The following is a 25,094-nucleotide window of genomic DNA, read 5'->3' as shown; positions in this document are numbered from 1 at the left end:
AGATTTTGGATTAACTTTGTAGCATTGCTGTAAACTGACTGCAACTTTGCTAAAGTAATATAGGCTTAAGGAAGATAAAATTTAGTGAATATTCAGTGACTTTATGTAATTTGGGGTTTTACAAAAGGTAAAGAAACATCAGAGAGAAACAACACTGAAACTCTTTGTTCATCTGTTAACCAGACAAGGAAACTGGCAGTCAGTCAGTCAAAGCTCAAAGTCAAAAATTTCAGAATACCAGCAACTGTGCCAGATGTATTATCTTTTTGGAAACCTCAATCCCATCTACTCATAAAGCAGGATTCAGTCACTCAGCAAGACACTCATCTGATTTTTCCCCCCCTCTTCTTCTAGGTCCTTGAGCAGCACTGTTCTTTTCCAGGACAGCTAACTCTGTGACATCTATTTGTAGGCGATATTCTCCCCAGCACCCTAGATGATTGCATGTGGAAGTCCCTTGTTGTTGCTGCTGCCTAGAATAATGTTTTCTGAATTATATCTGGAATGAAGCAAATGAAGTCAATTTAGGCTATGCTCGGACTTTGCTGATACTCCCCTACCAGTTTATAATTCACTGGAGTCCAACTCAAGCCTAAGCTTCTGCTCCCATGTAACTGTCTAATACATAGAAACCTACAGAAAGTTATATACCTGTAGAAAGTAATCCCCATAAAAGTTGTTTTAGCTCATAAGATGTGAGAAAATCCAGAATGAGCTTGCATGATAAGCCACAGAACTCAAACAGAAATGCTAAGTTTATCTAGGTAATTTTCAACATAATGAAATCCACTTCTATGAATTATCAAAGTTACTATATATCTAGTTGCCTATGACAAATTCCACAGCCATGGAGATGGAAAAATTAGGATATGATCTCTCTCCCAGGCCAGTTTTGTCCAGCCCCTTAAAGCTAGAAGCTGTAGCAGAAGCTAGGAGGAGGTAGAGCATCTTTACTCTAGTCTCAAATCTAGTTTTAGTCAAGGATAAAAAAGGTATAAACCATCTCTCAGTTGACCGTGGTGCAGTCTTTTGGATTGGTTTGGTATGATCCACATATTCTGCTTAAGTAATTCCAATCCAATCTTTCTACAGGCATAACTATTTTAGTCAGGAATGTGTCTCTTTTTTCACATACAGAAATGGTTATATTGGCATAATACACTTTTATACAAATACAACATTCATTCACTGTAAAGGAGAGCGCAGAGTTTTAACTCCATCAGGATATTTAAAGCCACTGCAACTTCTCTGTGTAGACAAATCTCACAATTTCAAACCCTCTGAGATTCATCTGTCACAGTTCTTGAGATTTGGTTTGTCACAGTATTGGAGAGCTTCCCAAAACTTGCTGCCCTGAAATATTGTCACAATATGCAGGATTTTTTCTGGCAGTCCTGCTTCATAAAAGCAGGCACCGGTTCCACCCAGAAGCCAACAGCCTTCAAAGTCTACAGGCTTTTGTTTCTCTTTCATAAAGCTGACCTTGAAATGTACTTGCAGCTATTCTTTCTCTCTCCCTCTGCGATTGCACTGAAGAGCCTGCTCTGCCTGCCTGCCTGATATTCCTGAGTCATTATCTGTGTCTTAATATCCATCTCTGAGCATCTCACATGCATGTTAAAGGACAGAACTAAAAAGCTCCACTCTTAATAACATCTCTTAGCAAAAAAGATCCAAAACTGTGCCCTGCCACAACTCTCTTACAGACTTGTGTTTTCTCTGTGGTGAGCAGCAGGAACACATCACATCAAGTTTCAAAGACCTGATTACCTGTGGTGGGTGTTAATCTCCTCTCAGCAGAGAGAGGATGATGCTGATTTGCAATGCTATCAATTATTTTGGAACAGGCAGTCAATTAATCCAGTCCCAATGGCTCAAAACTGATCCCTTGTGCACTGATCCTTTAACCCCAGCCTTGCAATGGCACTTCTGCTGTCTCCATCTGCTAAGGAGTCCTTTCCACAGCCTTGGGGAGGAGCTCAGCTGAGACAAATGCTGAAAGCAGGTGGGTGGCAGAAGGATTGGGATGAGCTCAGGAGCATCTTCTCCCTCTAGCTCTTCTTTAGCTATAGGGCAGATGTGTGAGCTACAGCTACTTCTCTCCATAGTGACCAGAGCAGCAGTTACTACCGCTTTCCTTTACTTTTATGCTGAGACTCACCTTATCGATCCTCTCTACTTTACTGTTACAAACTGTCAGTAAGGACCACAAGGAGAATGTCAAAATGAGCAATTCCAAAGACAGAAGAACATATCTGTGCATCTCCTCAACAAGTTACAGAAAATACTTACGGATCAAAAAGCCCCACACTTTTCATATTAACTACTGGTATAAACCTAACTATGCTTCTATTCTCTCTTTCTTTTTTAGCTATGATACTCTTCTAATGTGTCCGTGATATGCAAAACCTCTCCACCTAGTTTTGACAGACCTGAACTTGAAATGACGACCAAATGTGATGTAGACTCTCAGAGATCATCCTATCCAAAAGTTTCTGGCTAAGGAGAAAGGAAACCCATAAGGGCATAAGGGAAAAGGATGAGCTGCCCCACCAGAGGTGTGAGGACAGAGGTGCACTGGAGCCTCCAGAGGCAGAAAAACAAAGGTGCTGCATGCCATATTGAAGCAAACCCCCAAAGGACTTGTCCTCTCCCTCCTCCTTCTGAGAGACAACCACTGGGCAGTGGCATTTTCCTGAAAACAATATCTGGTCTCTTCAGGCTGCATGATCCATTTGCACATTAGAACTAAGAACATTATCATCTGGAGGGAGGACACAAGAAACAGTGTTGTTCCAAGGAAGCTAAAACATTAGAAGACGTAGAAGATGCTTAATAGGAGGATAGGGGCATAGCAATTTGCCCTGGCAGTCCCACAGTTTTGAGTGCTGCAACAGCCTCCAGAAATGCTCTGCAGAGAGGTCACACAGAGCACAGTGTCAAGCCCTGAGGGCAGCACTAGCTGACTGTCTACTGGGCATTTTGACTTCAGCCAACAAACCACATTTGGGGATATACAATTTTTGGTGATATAAAAATACCACATGCAAACCAAGGAATCTAATAGCTGCAGAACTCCTGACTGTGGGAACGGCACAAATTACTCAGGAGCTTCATTTTGCATGTAAATGGCAATTAGGCTCTTAAATCAATTGAATTGGAAAATTTCACAGTGTAATGCTGAGGACCATGGATTTTTTTGCTCATCTGTGGCTCACCTCACAAGGTGTCCCTTGCTACTCTACACAGAGGAGCTTGTGACTTCACATTCCGATGGTGAACTCATGCTGGCTCTATACCATCTATTTCTATGGAATTAATCCTGCTTTACCACATCACAGAGAGGAGGTTCTGGCTTACTGAGATGAATGTGTGAAAATTGGCAACCCTGAGAATATGTCACCATGCCTTTCCACCTGCATCTCCTACGCCTGAGAGACAAGCCCTGAAGGGGAACACCTGCCAAAGATCTTCCACCTTGCCTTATGTACTGTAATAAAAATCCTTGGTGTTTTATTTATATTGCCAAATTAACAGAAATACTTATCAAAAATGATCTTGGCAGTGTCTAATAACAAGCTTTTTAAAGGCCTATATTTTTCCATAGCTGCAGCTCTTCAAAAAAATAATGCTTTGTTTTGACTTGACTAAGGGTTGGGGTGGGTGGGTGGTCTGAAATCCATATGGGCCTCTTTAATTACCTTAGTCACACCAGCAGTTGCAAGTTACCACAGCATTCTCTCTGTTTTTTCCTGCTAGTAAGGAAAGAACCTTAAATTCAAAAAAAAAATGTATTTTTTTTTCAGTTTAATTAGTTACAAACCACTTTTATGCCATGTTTCTCTTTCTAGAGATCCTCAGCTTACGAGCTGTTTCCTGCCTGGTGACTGGTTTCTCTGACTAAGTTAATAACAAATTTTTAGAAATAATGAGCTCAGCATGCTGTGTTTAGTTATTCTCTCACTGACTTTAAATAATACTTATTTATTCCTCTTTTCTGTGGTCTCACCTTATCAGTCCTCTCTGACAGGCGTTACTCCTGTCACTACTTGGATGAGAGACATTAAAGAAACCTTGCTCAAGGGTTGAACCAATACCTCTACATGGTATCACACAGTCATCATATAACCACAGAATATCCTGAGTTTGAAGGGACCCACAAGGATCATTGAGTCCAACTCCTGTCTCCGAACAGGACCACCCAAAAATCAGACCATGTGTCTGAGAGCGTTATCCAAACACTTCTTGGACTCTGGCAGGCTCAGTGCCGTGACTACTTACTTGGGGAACCTGTTCCAGTGCCCGACCACCCTCTGGGTGCAGACCCTTTCCCTAACACCCAGCCTGACCCTCCCCTGTCCCAGCTCCATGCCGTTCCCTCGGGTCCTGTCGCTGACCCCAGAGAGCAGAGCTCAGCGCCTGCCCCTCCGCTCCCCTCGTGAGGGAGCTGCAGGCCGCCATGAGGCCTCCCCTCAGCCTCCTCTGCTCTGGGCTGAACAAACCAAAATTCTCTAGGCTGAACAAACTCTTCCCCTGGTCTGTACATATATCAAGGGTTGCCCTGTCCCAGGTGCAGAATCCAGCACTTGCTCTTGTTAAACTTCATGCAGTTGTAATTGCCTCACCCTCTAATTTGTCAAGAGTTCTCTGCAAGGCCTCTCTACCCTATAGGGAGTCCATGGCTCCATCCAATTTAGTGTCATCCACAGACTTACTTACAATACCTTTGTGTCCTGCATCCAAGTCAATTACGAAAACATTGAAGAGAACTGGCCCTAAAATGGAGCCCTGGAAAACCCCATTAGTGACTGGCCGCCAGCCTGATGTAACCCCATTTACTATAACTCTTACACTTCTGAAGATGCTCTTTGATGTACTGTACAAGCAATAATAGACCAAATCTTTAAAAATGCCTTTTCTAGAGGGTCACTATAGGAAATGACGTACCTCAATCAAAATTCCTAGTATGCTTTCCCTCCCTGAGAGTCCTAACAGCACCTGCTTGACAGTCTTCCATTTCTTGAACTGATTTGGTGTGTTATGGTGTCACACAGAACCCAACAGCTGCTGTTCAATCCAAAAGTAGCTACAGCTGAGCAGTGGGTGATTATTTTATTTATTTTATTTTATTTTATTTTATTTTATTTTATTTTATTTTATTTTATTTTATTTTATTTTATTTTATTATATTATATTATATTATATTATATTATATTATATTATATTTATTTTGTGCAGCACTGGAATCTCCACACACTTACAGTCCTGAAGAGGGTTTTCTGTCCCACAAGGAGAATCACTTACTTTTGATTACTGAAATAAAACTTTTGCTGGGCAAGTAGGATTTTGAGACTTCAGAACTGCACAAACACCACTCGGAAATGCTTGAGAACAAGATATGATTTACTTGTGTGAAGGACAGCCACATCGTTCATACAAATCCACTGCCAGAGTCTTGCCATAATATAGAGTCTACGCAAGTACAAAGGAAATGAGGAAAAGAGTCCACTTTTATCTTATTTGTGGGACATCATCAATTCTGGGTTTCAAGAGCTTCACCCCTACACCACTACTGTCAATTTCTTTACACCTCTCTTTACTGAGGCTTGCTTTTGCATTCCCACCAGGCGCTGTTGCTGTCTCCCTCTCTCCAGGCCTGGATGGCTGCACTCCTCTCTCTTTGCTCAAGCCACCCCTGCCCTCTCTGTAGTGGCAGCCCCCAGACCCAACAGGAGAACTGCCCATGGGCTGCTGGCAGGTTGCAGGCAGGTGAGGAGCCACAGGCTGGCTGCTCCCATGGGCTCAGTGGGACTGCGGGTTTATCTGTGGGGTGAAATATGAAACTCATGCAGCGAGCATAATTACTTTACTGGTTGTCATGTGGCTGTGAGAGTTCCTAGATGCTGTCTTGATTCACAGACTCAATATATTAGGCACAGTATACAGAGCTGGGACTCAAGCTATGTGCGAGATTGTTCATTGTTCTGCAATTTTATTTCCATAATCTTTTGCTGGTGTAGCCTGTACTAGCCAGTGGGGTGCTTTGAGAGAGAAGGCTCTTAAGGGTTATTAACAAATTATGTTGTGGTAAAAGCAACAGTAAACAGAAGTTGCTTATTTAGTCAAGGAAGTAATTTTAGGGTCTGATTGGTTTTGCTACCACAGCCGAAGATTAAATTAAGGAATACTTAATTGGGGTTGGGCATTGTTGCTTGTCTGGAAGGTCAAACAAAATGTCTGGATGTGTAGGGCGATAGTGTGGGTTACCAGGGGAGTATGCAGGAATCAGAGGCAAAGGTGACTGCCAAGGCTGGGCACAAGAATTTCTGACACACTGTCAAGCATACCACAATGTTTTAAAGCTTGTTTAAATGAGGGAGGAGTGCTGATGGAAATGCAATCTAGGTATTTTCCAGTCTGACAACTTCACAATGTAGTCTTTATGCAGATTTCCCCAAGCTAGGAAGCCCTCAGCTTCACTTCCATTAGTGAATTACTTTTGCAAAGTTTTGCACTTGTTTTGGCCACTCTGTTCCAAAGTGAACAACTTCTGGGAAGAAAATAAACTGAAAGAAATTAATCTGACAGTTTGTATCACACATTGCTTGCCTGAGCTATCTTGAAATACTCTGTGGAACTGCAGAAAATATATTATACAAATACACTGGGTAACATCCACCATTTTCCTGTCTCATTTTCCTTTGTCACAATCTCTTAAAAAATAAGTCTGTTAAAAACTTACAAGTGAGGCATCTGCTGCTGCTGACATTCATGTAATTTTTTTTTTTTTAATCAAGCACTTTTTTAATTTTCTTTCATTTTTAAACCTCTACTTTCATGCTTTAAAGCTCTTCTCAGCAAGCATTGGGGAAACATACTGTAATAAAATAAACATAAAGCTGACCCTTGGATCATCCCATAACTCAGACACAAAACCTCTGACTGCTGAGAAACTCCCAATAAAATAAGAAAAGCTGGCAACAACTGCCACATCTAGCTCTTCAGGAGCCAGTGACTGGCTGGTCTGGGAGGAAGGCTGAAGCAAAGAGAGTTTCACCCTATATCTAAGTCAGAACTGAGTCTCAAACTGGCCTGCAAAAATAAAAGGAAGGGCCTGTAAAGCTTTTTCCTCATGTAAAAAGGCCCTGCCCTTGAGGGCCTAGTATGGTATCTCTGTGAAACTGTCTCATCCCCTAAATCTGCCTTTGCTGTCAGCAAGATAGACCTGAAATCACATAGCTTTGTAGGGATTATTCAAACCATAGACAAGACTTTAAGGAATTCTAGGCATTGAAAAAAAGTCACTCTTTGTAAGCATGTTTGCAAAACCTTTTAGTTTTATCTTGCTCTGAGACTCAGGGATTCGAATGAAGAGGCCTAGGCCTTAATAACATCCTTCTCCCTGTCCAGATCAAAAGGTAAGAGGAAAGTATATGACAATCTTGACCAAGATCTACCAGGATGGTCACAGATATACCATTCAAGGCAATACACAAGCCTGCACCAAAATATACCTGGCTCAAGAAATACATCACCACATTCTCACTGAAAAGCTTTTATCCTTTCACTTCCTCTCAATTTTTTTTCATCTTTTCTTTCCCACCCACTCACTAACTTTCCCATGTCATTTCTTCACCCCATTCTCCCAAACCTTCTTGTACCTTTTCCTTTTTTCAATCTAGTTTCTTCACAAGATCCATCTCTGCTGTCCTCCATCAGCTTTTCCCTTGCCATTCACCTCATCTCATCCCAAAGCTTTCGTTCTATGTAGAATACAGAAGAGTTAAGCCAGGTTTGGATTCTGAAGCAGGATTTTACAAAATCACTTCCTTCAACTACTTTTTTCTGGTGTCCATTTATACAGGGCTTCACTCTGCGCTCCTTCTGGTGACAAGTCATTCTCAAAAGCTGACTTCGCTTGGGATTGTGTGGCCCAAGAAAAGAGCCTGCCAACAAGTATATTCCACGGAGGAAATGACCCATCTGCCAGGATACATATTCTCCTCATACAATACAGGCATTTTACGTATCACAGCTAAAACAGACCTTCCTTTGCTGCAGTCATCTCCCTTCCAAATAGTCAGGCATTTGGCACTTCTGTGGCCTTTCAAATCATGGCACGTAAGCCCTTTGTCATGAGGATTAAGTAGTTTGACTTATCTCCACAAGTCTGTGTCTGCAGAGCTAAGGACACATCTTGACATCCTAGATGAAGTACCCAAAGTAGGTTAACTATCTGCCTTCGCTTACAATGCAGCATCTGACAGTGAATGCTTAGCATCTGGTGTTTATCCATTTGAGGCTGTGGTAGTTATTTGCAGATCAGAGCAAGGGGTTCAATGCTCAAGAGACTGTGACAGCTTTTGCTGAGTTGAAACGCACCGTGAGAACAGGGCCAGAAGAAGGAATTTGTCAGCATCAGTGCAATGTCCACGCGTGCCCAAGGCTCCACTCCTGTTCCTACCTAGGGATATCAAAACAGCATCTAAAGGCTTATCCACAGTGAAGAACCAACTGTGCTAAATGACATACAAACATACCGTGGAGGACAGTTGGACACAAAAGGTTGAGTACTGATACAGGTTACACATGGGCAAACAGGAAATAGAAAGCATTACCTTCCCCAGTTCAGAGACAGGAACTGAAACAGTAGTTGTGATGTGTGAAGGTCACTCAAGAATTGAGCAATAGAAATGAGAACATAAATTTTTATTTTTCTGAGTCACAGCTCAGTGCCTCAGTCACAAGACCATCCTTCATCCTTCACTCTTACCCCAAGGGAAAAACATGTCATTCCTATTTGCTTACCTAGCAGCAGTCCTATCATCAGGCTGTCCGTCTTCCTAAGCGTGCAGGGTACCAGCAAGCAGTCTGAAGCAAAAAGGGCCCATGAGAGCTTGCCTCCCTGCTGGAGACACATGACACAGCTGATTTGCTTTAGAAAGGCTTCTTGATTCCTACGGCACCCTCAGATTTTGTGCCTCATGATGTCGATGGAGACAAGGAGAATTCTCAGCCCGATCCCCCTCAGATTAGGTTTCTGAACATTTCCTTTATGGCATGTGGAGAGAATCTGAAAGAGAGCTCAACAGCACAGATATTTTCCTGGCAAGAGGACGGACCTTTGAAGCTCTCAAGTGGTCCCAGAATAAACTTCATGACTTGGGAATGAACACTATGTGCTGACAACGTCATCAGTTCACGGCTTTAAAGCCAACCTTCAGGGCACTCTTTCTTGTGCCCACTGCTGTGCTATGACCCCTCCAGATTTTCTGGAAAGAATGCAAAGGGCTGGGTGGTGGGATGCCTCCATGGGTGCACACAGTGGTGGGGATGTCAGCTGGGGTGTTAAGGGGGGGCACTCGCCCTTGAGAGGCAGTTGTGGGTTGGAGCCTCCTGGTGGGGTAATCCTGCTGTTTTTAGTGTCTCAAGATGGGTTTCTCTCAGGAACTTAGAATGTGGCCACAGGAGTAATGGAGGAGTAAGGAAATAACTGGAGAACAACAGGGGAGAGGAACTGCAACAAATACAGTGACTTGGTTTAAGCTGGCATAATTTAAGCAGGCATAGCATAGCCAGATTATGGAAGGCCTTACAGATATCTAAAGTAACTTCAAAATGGTAAAGTAGTAATTCATATTAAGTGATTCTTCATGGAAGACAGCCAAGAATTGAAATGAGAAAAGGGCACTGATAAGATAGGTGGTTTGGGATGTATGCTGGGTAAAGAGCAGCATGGAGAGAAAAAAAAAAAAGTTATTCTGATGAAAGCAGATGTGGGGAAAAAGTCCTGGCTCTCCTGAAATCCAAGACAGAGCAGAACTTCAGCTCATTTCAGGAGAGTCTGGGTTTGGCTTTGGAGATCTGCTGTGCTTGTAAGCCTGCAAGAACTAACTCTGTTCACGGTCTGAGCATGGTGGATGTGGTGTTTTATCTAAACTAATGCATTAAAGCAAGGTGCATTACCTCAGAGAGTGATGAGCTCAAGGTGGCATTTTGCTACCCATCTGCTGTTTCACTGCTGGCTACAATTTAATAAGGTATTCTGCAGGAGGCAATTTCTATGTTAAGTACAAAATGATACTTGCTATCTTAAAAACCATGGCAATGGAGAGATTTTATGAGAGTTCATCCACTCTTTTTGGTTTTTATTTCACCTTAAACCTAAATATTGCAGCATATTCATGATATTCTGCCATGTGCTTCAATGCTACCTAGAATGTTTTTTTTTTTCTGAGGAAATCCTTTATTAGTCAGAAAGTACAAACTTCCAGTTACATTATGCACCCCATATCCAAAACTTATGAAACCCTAGGGAAGTTTTTGGCTTCAGACAGAAAAGCTGAACAAGCAAGGTTTCCCCTGCTCCTCCCCATGGCCCTGTGAAATGTTTTTTAAATACCTTGAAACAAAGCTTTTTGCTGTCTGAGAACAGTCACCAGCCTGTCCCAGACCAAATTTCATGATCCACACTTCTAATGTAATGGAAATTTGGCTTCGCACTCCTACCAGGTCCCAGGCAGGGGCTGTGCAGAACAAGCAAGAGCAAGAACCAGTGTCTGTTTGCAGGGATGTTCCTGAGCTCAGGACGTTTTCTGCTAGTCAGAGGGCAACAGCAGCAATGGGGCACAACTGTATTTCTTCAGCAGAGAGCCCCACTCATCTTCTGGCCTTGCTCACATGGATCTCCAGGTTCATGAGCACTTTTCCTTCCTACAAAGGGAAGAAGAGTAAAGGCATTTTTACTGTCTTACTTGTATCTACCTCCAGTTTCAGGAACAAATCAGTGATTGCCATCAAAGCTGTACGTAAAAAGGTGGTGACAGATGAGCTGGGTACGTTTTGTAGTTGACAAGAGAGAAAATCCTGGGGTCTCCCCACCTAGATTAGCTTTTATATCCTGGCAGATTCTCCTGCCTGATGGAAAGCAGTGTAGGAGAGCATGACAGATGAGCCAAGTGTAACTACAAACACATACAGACGGGGTCAGTACTGGATCCAGTCTTGTTCAACTTATTCAGTGACCTGGATGAAGGGACAGAGTGCACCCTTGGCATGTTTGCTGAAGACACAAAACTGAGAGGGGTGGCCAATAGATACACCAGAAAGCTGCGCTGCCATTCAGAGAAACGTGGACAGGCTGGAAAGTTGGGTGGAGAGGAACCTCATGAATGCCAACAAAGGCAAGTGCAGGGTCCTGCACTAGGGAGGAATAACCCCATGCACCAGTACAGGCTGGAGGCTGCCCTGCTGGAAAGCAGCTCTTTAGAGAAGGACTTGGCTGTCCTAGAGGACAAACTGACCATGAGCCAACTGCCCTTGTGGCCAAGAAGGCCAATGGTATCCTTGGGTGCATTTGGAAGAGTGTTAGGAGGTGATCCTGCCCTTCTACTCAGCCCTGGTGAGGTCACACCTAGCATACTGTGTCCACTTCTGGGCTGCCCAGTACAAGAGAGACCTGGAACTACTGAAGCGAGTTCAGTGGCTGGCTACTAAGATGATTAGGGGACTGGAGCATCTCTCCTATGAGGAAAGGCTGAGAGAGCTGGGCCTGTTTAGCATGGAGAAGAGAAGGCTGAGAGGGGATCTTATCAATATATATAAGTATTTTAGTGGAAGGCGTCAAGAGGATAGGGCCAGACTTTTTGGTGGTGCTCAACAATAGGATGAGAAGCAATGGGCACAAACTGAAACACAGGAAGTTCCACTGCATGTGAGGAAAATCTTCTTTACTGTGAGGGTGACAGAGCACTGGAACAGGCTGCCCAGAGAGATTGTAGAGTCTCCTCCTCTGGAGATTTTCAAAACCCACCTGTACATGATCCTGTGCAATGTGCTTTCTGTGAGCCTTCTTGAGCAGGGGGTTGGACTAGATGATCTACAGAGGTCTCTTCCAACCTCAAACAGTCTGTGATTTTGCAATTCTGTGATGTGGCTGCCTGCCAACGTGCCCTAGAGCAGACACAACCTCTGGTGGAGTTCAGTTCCCTGCTTGTTCCCTTCCTCTTTCTTATGCTGTGTCCCCATACTGTAAGGTGATGCATTGCCGCGTCACCAGATACTCATGAAAGCCTATGATGACAGTCCCCAGAGCCAAAGAACTCCCACAGTTATTTTAACCACAGTTCAGAGGAGGGGTGGCATGAAACCAACAGCTGGAAATCACCATTGGAAAGGGGGTGTGACAGCTAGGGAGCCTGATCAAAGAGGCCAAGCAGGACTACATATGCAGGAGAGAGAGGATCACATCATGGGTTCATTGCCTTTGACCACTGGGCCATGAGGCTAGAATCTCTTGCTATTAGCAGGATGTGATGCCTCAGAAGAAAGGGGATGAGTCCACATCATTCCTTCAGCTAATCATGAACTAGAGCTAAGGGAAGAGGGGAAGAATCCTCCTGAAAAAAAGCAGAAATCTTTGCATGAAGCTTTGCAAAGCAGAAGCTCATGCACAAAGTGGGCTTCCCTTCAACTGTCGTGACAACAAGAGAATTGAAAACTCTCTAGGGGTTAAGACTGAAGTGTGGTGGTGGAGACAGTGAGATCTGAGCCCCCAGGTTTTCACTGTAGTGTGTGAGCTCTTTAGCTGGGAGAGAGGATGGAGAAAAAAGGGAGAGAGTGGGACAGATCCTTGTCAGAGAGCCTGTGGTACAAAACAGTTAGCAAGTCGATCAAGAGTTGCACTGAGACAGAGGGTAGCTATGTTTCTTAGCAATCCAGTTGTTATGAAAGAAAAGTCACAGCTCACTGCTTTTCCTTTATAATCAACTAAAAATTAGGATTTTTTTGTGCATACCTTTAATTTTTTCCCATCTATATAAATAAAATATCATTTACTTTCTCCTGTCGTTGTTTGTGAGCAGGAATGTGCATCTGAGTTTTATTTCAGTGTGCATTTTTACAGCATTATCTAGATAACCTTTAGTGTCTTACCAGTCACCTCTGGTCTTTGGACGAGAGTTCATAAGCACTGACTTGAAACACCCAGCTTTATGTCTGTTGCTTCTCTTGCTATTTAGGAACAGACAGAGGAGAGCACATACAAATCTCTGGCCATTACAGCAGTCTCTAAAGGAATATAAACCTCTGGCATAGTTAGAGCAAACCCTGAACTCCTTTTAATAACATTTTCTTTGGATCCATTTTAATCTCTCTGCAGGATAAAGGTTAGCTGGGTAAGATGTTAGCTTAAGTCACCTTGCCCTGCACACTTTTCTCTGAGAAAAATATTAACTTGATTCATCTGAAAATCAGGCCCATTATGATTAATAATTTCTCAGACACTTATGGCACTGACCACATTTATACATAACTAAGTCATTTTCCTTGTATGCAATTGCTGCAATTGCATCAAAATTCACATCCATACAAATGGGATGGTAACAGGAAGATTGTGAAAGGCAGGATTCTCTGCAACTGGCTGTATACTCAGATATTACGGTCACCATATCACAGTTGCTTACAAGACTGCCTGACTGGAAAGACACACATATGATGAGAAAGATCTCCATTCTTATCACAACTTACACGCATAAGAGTCAAAATACTTCCGAGAAAATCTCCCTGCTCAAAACACCAGCCTCTCACGAGCCTGCTCACCTGAAGGGCTGCAGTAGCATAAACAGACTCTTTCACGACAGCACATAAATTTTGTTTCTGGAGACATAATAATTACAGTAGAGTGTAGAAGGTATATAATTAGCTGTTTCTCCAGACTGAAGCACATGTAGAGATGGGCTGCAGATCACGCTGCCTGTTGAAACATAGGCACATGTGAGTTTCCTTGCATTATAGATACCCCCAGAATAGTCACTTCATATCATTTCAGCAGCCTTGCATAGCAACTGCAGTATCTGCTGCCTTTGCTTTCTTCTCTGCCAACTCTGTTTCTCCTCTGTGCATTATATTGATGGGAGTACATGTGGTTGACTGGCTCACATGACAGCACGACAGGTTTCTGTCCTGCTCTGTGGCACCTGTTCCCCTGAGATGCTCCCCAGGGGATCACTGATGATGCTCACCAGCTGTGCCTGGTATGGGGGGTCACAGGGGAGAAAGAGGCTGCACTGTTGCAGAGAAAACACAGGGCAAAAGCTGCCTGCTGAGGTAGCACAAGCTGGGAGCTGACTGCATGAGTTTTTCTACCCTTGATGAGCAAGATCTGTCAAGTCTACTGTGTTAGCATCCAATGTATAAACCAAGAAATCTGTCTGGGTGTCTCCCAAAGCCCTGCTTCCCGCTGGTAGTTGTATATTGCCATGGCCACGGCCACAATACTGATGGTTTTTACATTCCTCCTTACCACCGCTGTGCTGTTGCTGTGGTGATCTACAACCATGAGAGCAATGGATGGCACAAACAGAGAACCAAGAGACACCAAAGCGTAGTGGCTTGCAGGGCGGCGCCTGAGCTGTGGGCTTCAGCTGGCAAGAAGAGAGAAGTGAGGGCTAGGAGAGAGCTTGAGAGAGGCAGGCTAAAATGGAAGTGGACAGTTAAACAAGGAGGAGAGGGTAGCAGAGACAACAGCTTTGGGTTAGGCAGGGAGCAGGAATTGGGTAGATAATCTGTTCTACCACAGACTTTCTGAGCAGCTTTAGGCAAGTCACTTTGTCAGCTTTAACATCAGTTCTTCTTCTGTAAAAAGTTTCTGTGAGAGGAACTGTCACAAAATGAAATGAGGAGCATAAATACAGAATGGCAAACACCTTGTAAGCGATAAAAGAGGACGAACAACACCCAGAAAAAAGACAGCTTTCATCTGAACAGCCTCAACGAAGTCACAGCTCATGGGGGAAAGCAAACAGGAACAGATCAGGAGAGTCAGGGCTCTTTCTCTCTGCCTGGTTCATGACTGGTCTTCAAGAGGATCTTTTGGCTCATCTGTTGGCACCAGTATCGCAGGGCTCTATCCCCAGTTTGCAAGTGTGGAGTCATCCTGTGCTCCTCAGTGCTAGGGATGGATAAGGGCCTTCTGCTGTAACAGTATTTGCCTTTCCCTGCTGTCACTCTCTCCCCAACAAGTGTTTCCCAGTGAATCACTGGTTTGCACCCTGAGCTGTACTGGTGTGGCTGAAAGCATAGACTACATCTACACAAAGTGATGACCTCTTGGATATGGGTCCCACAAAACTGATCCGTGGTTCAGCAAATATAGCTCTAGAAAATTCTGGGTCACTGAGTGCCATTACAGGCAGCCACGGCACAAACTGTCTTTCATTTCAGTGAATCCTTCTCAAAGCAAGTTGGGCTCCTTTCCTCGCTTCTACCATTAAAGACTGTTCCCAAACCTAATTACTCTGATGGCTAGAAACTTTCTTCTAATTTCCAAGCTAAATCCCTTTATGGTCAGTTCTTACCCATTTGTTCTTGGGATAAACTCTTCCTTCACCTTTAATGATTTCCTCTCTTCTGATCTTTACACCCTGATACGCTTATAGAGAGGAAATACAGCCTTTCTCATCCTTCATTTTGCTGGCTGAAAAAGCCACTCTCTCCTCATTTCTCCACGTAGGCTAGGAGTCTCTGTGTTCCCGGTATCATCTGCTAGCCCTTTTCTTCACCTGTTCCCACGGGAATACATATTTCTAGTAAGTAGGTGACAAGAAGTGCACATCATTTTTTTCAGTTCAGATGTCTCCTGAGCCCTGTATAACACTATTCATTCTTCCCTCTCTCTCTGGATACGTTGTAGGGTACTATTTGTCTTTTCACATTTGTAACACATTGGGGCTCACAGTCATGCTGTGATGACAATATAACATATTACTTGTGCAAGCTTTTGTGCTTCTCTGGCATTTCCAGCTGCCGAGCCATCACAGTGTTGTTGTTATGAATGCTGATATATTTATGCATAGTAAAGCTAATGCACTAGCAAAGCCAGTCTCTGATTTCCATTCTTCCAACCTGATGCTTTCCTTCTCCGTACAACCTACCTCTGTCTCTGCATCAGCCAGTTTTTTGTCTGCCTTCTAATTTTTTCATAACTTCTATTTTAGCTATTAATTTTGCATATGGTACCGTGTCAAATAATTTATTGTAGTCTGGGACAGACAAGATCTCTATCATTTTCCCTGTCCAAAACAGTTGCCTTATCAGAAAAAGATATCAAGTTATTCTGGCATGCTCTGCCTTCAACAAACTAATATTGCACTGTACCGCGTTGTTGCTCATTTGCTTCCATATTTTTTATCATTCTTTCCTAAAAATTGGCTCTTAGGCTGTATGCACTGTGGAGGTCAGAAGAGTGGGTCTGCAGTTCCCTAGATTACACTCTTCCTTTTCTTAGAGATAACAGAAGTACTGCATCTGTTATTCTGCAGTCAGACAGTGCCACCACCAACTTGATAGATTAATTAAAAATCCGCCCTAGAAGACTTGCCGTTTCATATGCCAGCTATCTCAATATTCTGAGATATTCTGGTCCCTGGGACTGGAGCTGATCGAGATGCTTACGTTCTAGTTTCATCTCGAATGCAGTCATTTCCTTTTCTATACATACAGTGTTTGTTCTGTGTTCTCCATTGTCACAGTTACTGAAAACCGAAATATTACTCCGTTCTATTCCTGCTGTCCTTGGGTCACACCTATGATCTTCTCATTACTTTCCCCAAACACACATAGGTCCTCTCCGTGTCATGTCACAAAGGAGTTGGTTGTTGTTTCTTTTTCTTTCCTTCTCAAGGTCTGTCTCAGGTTGGCTTTTGTTCATTCTTAATTAATTCTAACAGTTTGAGCCCCCCTATCCCCCGGCCCCCAGCAATCACCCCAGTGACCTGCTGCTTACTTCTGGTGGATCTGTGCTTTCTGTGCTCATTTCACTGTAAACTTACCATCAACAAAAATCAGTTTGGAACCAGTATAAAAGAGATGTCACAGGGGCTTGCATGGGCTTAACAGTAGTCACGTTTTAGACTACTTAAAATTAAACTTGTGCAACCAGTGTGTGAAGATATGCCCTAAATCCTTCACAGACATTTAAATGAAGGCACTTCGTGCCCACGACCCAGTTGCTCTGGGTCAGGGAGAAAGAAGCATTTTCTCTCCTTGCCTGTTCTACATGTTCACTTATTTTGTAGATTGTCTCTTTTGTATTTTTAGAAGTGGATGTTGCTAAGGCAACCAAACTAGCTGAACATTTTGTTTCCCTAAGAACAATACATGTTTAAATATTCAGGCAATTTTCCATTGTTCGGCAGGAATGGTGAGATCAGTCAGATTATCCAGACCAGATGAGGGAAGTTTAGGTTGGCTTTCTATTATATTTAAAAGCCTCCAGCGTACTGACAGCCATTCAACAGCTCTGTCCAAGGGAGGAAAATGTACAGCAGACACACAGCAAACCCTCCATAAATGGGAGAAATGTAGTTTTATTCTCTTCTGTTACTCCCCCTACAATAAATCAAAGTACGTATGTCCTTCCAGGTATCTGAGCTATGCTCACTCCTGTGTTGAGGCTCACACAAGGCCTGCTCATGCTCTGAAAGCACAGCGTCAAATAATGATACTCTCATACAGGTCAGAAAGGACAAATAAAACATCTGTCTGATTTATCACATCCTTCTCTCTTGCTCAGCCTGTGGCTTTCAGGCACACGTTTCAAGCATCTGGAAGAGATTTTGAATATTCCTGCAGAGCCAGCTGTTTGCTGGTATCCCCCAAATGGGGCTGGTGATGGGATCCTGCAAAGGACTCTCCAAGGCTGCAGGAAGCAGCCTGATACTAAGGGTGAAGGTGCAGGGGGAGGTCACGGTGGGAAGACAAGGCAGGAAGAGAGGACTGAAGCTACTACTGTTGGCACTGGCGCAGATGCTGCGCAGTGGAGCGAGCACTCCTCCACTGAGTGACACACAGCACATGCCTGACTGACTAGTGTTACTATGGGATGGAGCTATTTATCCTTCCCAACTCATCTAGCTCCTGAAACCTGCAACTCCTTCCTCCTAATTACCTTTTCTGGAGACGTGAGCAATACACCATTAACACTGGATGGCAAGTAGTCAATTTGAAAAGAGAGCGAGCCTTAGAAACTTCTTTGTTTTTCATTATTTGACAGCTTTCTGTGTGTATTTCTGCTCTTCTCTGTCTTTCTCTTTTTAAAAGTGAAGCACATCCCCAAGAGCATTCATATACTTTAGCCGAATAGCTGCTGGAGGGTCATGCTGTTCAAAGAGCAGTGACAAGGCCTCCTAGCATATGTAGGCCAGGTCCAAGCCTACCAAACAGTGCAAGAAGTGTCCTAGGATTTCCAAAGATACTAGGTTGAAGTGGCAGTGTCAGCAGGGAGAATTAGCTTTCAGGAAACCAGCTGGTTCCTAGGATGATGGACAGCTAGGCAAAGTCTGAATAACAAGACAAGTCAATGAATCACGGGTTTGTCTGACATAGCCATATGAGCCATGAAAGAGCCATATGAGCCATCTAAGTCCTAGCCCCAACACAAGCTCATCTGTTTGGTTCCTTTCCATCCCATTATTTTTCCTGCAAGACGAGAAGAACTGGTGGATTAGAGCTGGCCTAGGGTGGGTACACATCACATCACGGGTAATTAAATCACTCCTCTGGAAGGACAGCTGCCAAAAATGGCAAATATTATTTGGGATGATTTCCATCACATCTCTCCTTCGCAGCCCTCTCTCTCCCTGCAGAGTGGACTGCCCACTGACCGGTCTCCTCGAGCCTGGGGCCTGGCCAAGCAGTAGGATTACGAGGAAGGTCAAAGTCCAAACCAGGGCTCATGGGTGAGAATGCTCTCAAGTCAGAGACAGGGGTCTAGCAGATGCTTAGATCTAAAGAAATGGAAAGAAGTCAGGCAGAAAAGGGTTACTCAGAGGTCAAGAAATGGGGCAGGCTAGTCCACCCTGAGCTCCCAGTTAGGAGAGGTTGTCGAGAGTCCTGATTCATCACTGTAATACATCTGACTGCAAAAAAGGTGATCGTTTCAACTTTTGCTCGTGGTCTACTGAAATCTCTGCACAACCATGGCATAGAGCACCCGAGCATCACTTTCCAACAAGGAAACCCAGGCAGCAAAATCTAGGGAGTGAAGGAAGGAGTGGAAAATGTAGACTGGAGTGGATTGGGAGATGGTAACAAAGGGACGAGGTGAAGAGGGGAAACATGAGGTGTGCCTATTCTCAGAGCATCAGCAAACAACAAAGCCTTTGTTTCAGCATTACTGACTCTTCAAATGTCAATGTCTCTGCCCCTGCCAGGTGGTACCTATAAATCATTCAGTCACCCAACTGTATCATGTGCCCAGAAAGTGAAGACTGAGCTAAACCGGATCAAAACCCAAAGAGGATTACTTCAGTTTAAGACAGAGCACCTATTGTATGAAGAATAAGCTACTGTGGTGGTGTTTTTTTGTCTTGTTTTGTTTTGTTTTTTAGTGTCAACACAGACACCCTCAGGAGAAAGAAAGGGGAAGGTCCCCCAGGAGCACTGTCGGATCAGAGCCAACACTGGTGCAACCGCAGCGTCGGCTGTGCCAGCTGCCTGCAGCGATCTCCCTGGGGCAGCAGTGTGGAGCCCAGGGATGTGGCAGTCCAGTTTATTGCACGTCGCACAGAACCTGGCCTAAGCCAGGCCTATTTTGAAGACTGGGCATTGCCACTGACATTACTCATAGCAATTTGAGCAGTTCACTTTCCCTCCATCTGTCTCAGTTTGTTCACCTGTGAAACAGAGCCTGTCAGTGGCTCTGCAATGCGTGCCTGCTCTTCTGGCCCTGGCTTCCCCGCCTGCTCAGCTCCTGGCACAGCGGTCTGCAGGTGGGTCTGGTGGGTCTGCTTTCAAGGCTGCAGCCCTAAGGTAGGCAGTTTTTGCAGTGGGAGATCACGGCTGCGTGAAAATACGAGCAGCGCAGTCAGTACTGCTGTGATTATTAGAGACAGCAGCAGTGGCTGATACAACCTCTCCAAAAAGGAGATTACGGCCCAGAAAAGGCAGATGGTGCAGACATGCAAGGGTTACACCTAGCGTTTTCCAATCCTATTTGCATTCATGTATGTGATCTCACTGCAAAGTGGTTTACCCCTACCTTTCAGTTAGCCAGGTAAATTCCCCTCTCAGAATATGACACAAAAATATCTGAACAGTCCTCTTATGACGATTCCCCGGCGTACTTGCCCCATGACGAGGCTCTATGGTGTCTGCATGTGACTGCGAATGCTCTGTCAAACCTTGGAGAACAACCTTTGTCATGCACAGCAAAAAGGACACTTTCCATAAGGTAGCAACCAGAAATTGCACTGAGAACAGATATTGCTCTGCACTGAGCAGTGAGCTCCCAAACGATCTTTACTGCCAGTTTGCTGAGGACAGCAGCTTTCTATTCAGTTGATATAAGGAACATAACCATGAGTTTAGGGGGTTGTATGGGTGAGATTACTTCTCTTTTTGTACACCTCTGCTCACAATTGCTGTTCTTAATAAGCATTTAGGGAACAGGAGAAAGAGAAATAGTAGAAGAGGGGATGAAACAGCCAGGCTTGTGGCTGTCAGGCTTGTGAAGTAGCTAACTGGACTTTCTTTCTGTACAGTACTTTGACTTTTGCAAGGCAAATGCAGAGGTTAAAAATAAAGCTGTGACCTTAATTATTCCTGCCAGCAGAGCAAACTATCTGCAAATGTAAGCCACCAAAAAATGACACTGTAAAAAAAAAGGCGGAAAACCAAACAAGAATGAGGAGGTTTTCAAAACTGAACAAAGGTGGAGGTTTGGATTGTACTCTGAATTTCACTTGTTCCTCAGTACATGGCCATACTCCCGATTTCGGTGCTGTGAGTAAGACGCATTACATAACTGTGCAAAATGCCAGAGATGTGGGGGAACGAATCCTGTCGGGGCTCAGGTATTAGACTGGGACTTCGAAAATATTGCCATGAATTTTCATCGCAAATCCACTGAGTCACAGAAATGTTACGGATTATTCATACTGTGGGAGGAGACAAGGAAACCCAGATCTGGAAGGAGACCCTTCGTGTGAGCCAGCTTCTGCTTCAGGCAAAGGCGGTCTCTGTGCAAGCAGCCTAAATGTTCTTCTGACCACTGCACACCAAGAACAGATGTTTTCGCACACTCACACATACCTCTATCCTAGGTACATGTGTACCAGATTCCTTTGGTATTGCCCCAAAACATTCAACCAGCTTGGCTCTCCTAGAGCTTTTCCATCCTACAGTGATGCAAAGAACTGGCAGCAAATGTATCCTCACGTTGGTCAAGCAGACAGGAAAGGCCTAACAGCGGGCCCACAGCTGAGGGCACAGAGAGAATGAGAGGAAGATCTCCATACACAAGGGGATCTCCACAGAGACTTGAACAAGCAGCCCTTTGCTTTGATTTCAGAGCAATAATAATCTTCTCTTCAAAATGAAAGCTCAGAGCTCAGCTGCCACAACACCGTTTTTGGAATCAAATTACTGGAAAGGTCAAAACCATTAACATGCGCTTTAGGAAGAGGGAAAATACCAGGCAAAACCTGTAAGCTTCCAGTGCTGAAAGATGCCCCCTGGACTTGCAGATGCTACTATTTGCTTCATTTCACTGTAGGCAGAAGGGTGTCCTCTCACCAAGGGAGCAGAAAAGGAGGTCGTTCTATTTGGAGGTCTCTCAAAAATGTGCACAGCAGGAGGAGCCTCTCCTGACTTTGTAGAATTTAAGAAGCACAAAACAGAGTTAGAGGCAGTGAACGAACAGATTATGTCCCTCTTACCAGGCATGGCCCTAAATTGTACAGTACCTGTAGGGCCCCTTTAGCACGCTGTGTTGTTGGGGATGGTTGTCCCGTTGTTAGAAATGTACAGATGTATTCTTGCTCCCAGATCCGCTGGGAGAGAGCAAATATCGAGTTGTTGTTAGGGTGAGACCTAAGAAGAGAATTCTGCTCAAGCCCTGATCGCATGGACTGGGGCATAAGCATAATAATTGATTATGCTACAGTTCTTCTTCAATGCACAAGTATTGATAAATAGGAGAAAAAAAGAGCAGACAAAGGCTTCCACAATGTCAGAGCTACAGCTTTGTCTTTCTTGTTTGCCAGACACCTTTGTGAGGCCACCTGAAGACACTTAGTACCTCAGCTGTGTATTAATCATCCAGGTATCTGGCAGATCAGGGCAACATATTTCCCTTCTGAGAGCATTCAAATGAAAAGGTAAAACATCTATCAAGAAATAGTATTGAATTCCTACGACAAGCTGTATTTTGGGTGCTTTGTGTACCATTTGCCTCCTTTGAGCTGGAACTTGCTAACTAAAGCCAATCCTACAAGCTCCAAAATATGGCTAACACAACACCGAACACACAACAGAGACAAGATCTGCCCCACTTTTTAAAGTTTAACTAGATAAACAGTATAGTCACAGGCTTCTGTCCCACCAGTGCATTCACCAGCCCCTCCCGTGTAACTAGGCTGCCTCTACATTTCATACTCCAGTGGACCTCTCATATTTGTCATGCATACTCCTGGATGGATAATAGGACTCACCTTGTTATGACAGTGTCAACCTCCCTAATGTAATCTGGCCCATGAAAAAACATCCTTTTAATCCTTCAGAATGTCATGTGTATTAGCTGCAGCCCTTCTGGTCTGAATCCTCTACAGTGTATTCAATTTCATGCAAGTCCTAGCAAGATGGACTGTCCTTGGCTAGGAATTCATATCCTCCCACAGCCTCTGCTTTTCAGAGACAAGTAACCCCTGCTTTTCCCATAGGATCCACCTTTAAACCTATATAATCTATAAGTGTTCCTTCCCAGACCAGGGAGGTTTGCTCTGGCTTTCACTGGTTAAATACCTTGGACTGTCTTGCCCTGTGTCTCATTTTTGTACCTGTACACCCTTCTGTGCAGCACTGCATGTTCACACCCAGTGTTCACCTTCACTTGCAGCATTAACTTGAGCCTTTGCACGGGCTTTTTTCCTTATCCAGTTCCCCTTGACCCACAAGGACCTGTCACCTGAGTGCAATGAGCCATTCAACTTGGCTCAGGCTCAGGCTGTTAGCCACTGTATTCAAACCCGCTAGTCTTCCAGTGCTTTTCCATTACTTCCCCTGGGCCACATATTCTTGGTCAGCTACCTACTCACTCCTCCTACATCAGAAATGACCCCTCACTACGACGCTGTATACCAGATTTAAATCCACCTGGAATGCAGCCTGATGGGCAGGCATTATTTCTAGTATTTCCATGGAGACACCCAGACCAGCTTCCAGCTACACAGAAAAAAAAACATAACCTCAGGGTGCTGCAGGGCTGAGGACCTGGCAAATGATTGCACAAGTCCTGTGGCCTCACTCGAGTGGGCGCACCTTTGCAAAGGACACGCTCCAGTACAGCTTGGCACACTTGTATTTGCTGGTCTAGCTCAATCTGACCAAGGTCATGCAACAGCAAAAACGTAACCTTCATGCAGTATGCTCGTGAGAGCTCAGCTTTGCTGCATGCTTTGCTTGCTCCTGGTTGCAGCTGCCACGTGATTATTCTCACACTCGTCACAGATCACCGTGACACAGACTGACTTTTTTTTTTTGTGTGGATACATTTGGCTTTTATTACTGCTTTGCACTGTATTGTGTTGGCTACAATACTGTCACTGCGATCAAGTATTTCGGTTCACAGCAGAATAAATGTTTGACAATATGAATAATTACCCTAATTTACCCTATCAACCCTGTACACAAAACTTTAAGGTTCTTGCAAGCACCCCCGCTGGAGAAAAGATACAGCAGAAACAAAACATTAGGGAAGATTTTCCTCTGTGCTCAGGAAAGGCAATTCAGGAAGGTTGTCTAGAGGTTGCATTTAGTTTGCCTTTAATGTTTTTGAAGGGGAGAGTGTTTTAAACCTTCAGAAGTGGGCAGCCATCTCGGGACAGGGACTCCTTGACTCTGCTTTCTCCAGTGGAGATCCCTCACTCTTTATGCCTGGCCCCTTTTGTGGGCCAGTATGAAATAGCTGCGGTCCCGACCATGTTCTCACTTTCGCCTGCTACCAAAGATTTCTCTGGCAGCTGGGCACTTTTGGGAGCATGAGGGCAGTGAAAGGACTGTGCTCACCTGACAATGTGGATAGGGCTTGTCTTTGTGCAGGAATGTAAGAGATGTAATGAAAGCAGGAGTGCTCTGCTCTTCTTTCCTCTCTGGGGACACAGGCATCCAGCACCTCCAGGCAGAATTCCCTGAAGGGATGGGCAGGGCTCACAAATCAAAGAACTGGCTCCTGGCCAGCACTCGGTCCTTCATCTGTTGTTAAAGCAAACTCCTAATATGCCCTATATGTGAAATGAGTTACAGACAAGCTTGGTTCTACCTCAGAGGGTATTAGAGTTAATAGCTTAATGTTCTCGCAGCAGGGAAAAAAAAAAAGAAAAAAAAAAAAGCCATGCAGGCATTTCGAGCAGCCTCAGTACTGGGCTGTGTGTTTCCTTAATGCATTTTCAGGAGAGATGGTTGTTAGGGAGATGGAGTAGGATCCCATTTTGTATGCAGATTTCAGTGCTGAGGTCTAACGTCTCATGATGCTGGGGCAACAGATATCTGGCCATTCCTTCTGCAGTGATCATCAGACGACCTTGAGATTTACCCAAGTGGGGCAGTCCCGTTTCTATAAATATCCAGTTTTCCAGGATCGTGTTTTCAGCTGCATCAGAGAAAATCCTAGTGAAGAATCAATTCGATTGGGCTCTCCCTCCCCCTGGCCCTTAGTCTGGGTTGTAAAAAAAGCCTTGGAGATTTCTCTTTTAGCACTGACCTTCTGAGCAATCTAATGATGAAGATGGGAAGAGGCTGCAACCAGACAGAGAAAAAAGAAAAGCCTTTTGCTAGGAGGGAAATGTGTGAGTAATATACACATTGTTGGACAGTGGCCAAATCACTCTAGTAACGGCTGTTATCTCCTCTCACCAAGAAAATGATCAAATGAGAAAGAGAAGCTGCAGTCGGGTGTCAGAAATGCTGAGTCGCAATGGGAGAGTGCCGCATCCGATGGAAATTTACCCAGGAGCAGGCGACCTTCACATGCTGCTGGGGACAAGGAACGGGAGCTTGCAGGGATATCCTGCTCTCTCTCACATGCTGCTGTACCACCT

At 44.2% G+C, this 25,094-nt stretch overlaps 2 long non-coding RNA genes across 2 annotated transcripts in view; both read right to left on the bottom strand.

The window, feature by feature from the left end:
• The window catches only part of LOC136789688 (uncharacterized), a 291,948-nt gene that overhangs the window by 71,388 nt on the left and 195,466 nt on the right, over nucleotides 1–25,094 (bottom strand). The gene's annotated exons all lie outside the window — the stretch shown is intronic.
• Nucleotides 9,878–25,094, bottom strand: part of LOC136789689 (uncharacterized) — a 35,132-nt gene continuing 19,915 nt past the window's right edge. The window contains exons 2-3 of the long non-coding RNA XR_010828604.1: nucleotides 13,600–13,753; nucleotides 9,878–10,713 (exon numbers count right to left, since the gene is read on the bottom strand). This is a non-coding gene — a long non-coding RNA (uncharacterized lncRNA). The remainder of the gene's footprint in view (nucleotides 10,714–13,599; nucleotides 13,754–25,094) is intronic.

Source organism: Anser cygnoides, chromosome 1 (assembly GCF_040182565.1).
Source record: "Anser cygnoides isolate HZ-2024a breed goose chromosome 1, Taihu_goose_T2T_genome, whole genome shotgun sequence".
In the NCBI taxonomy this organism is placed as follows: domain Eukaryota; kingdom Metazoa; phylum Chordata; class Aves; order Anseriformes; family Anatidae; genus Anser; species Anser cygnoides.
Note: the sequence above shows the minus strand (reverse complement) of the source record. Positions and strands in the feature narration are given on the sequence as shown.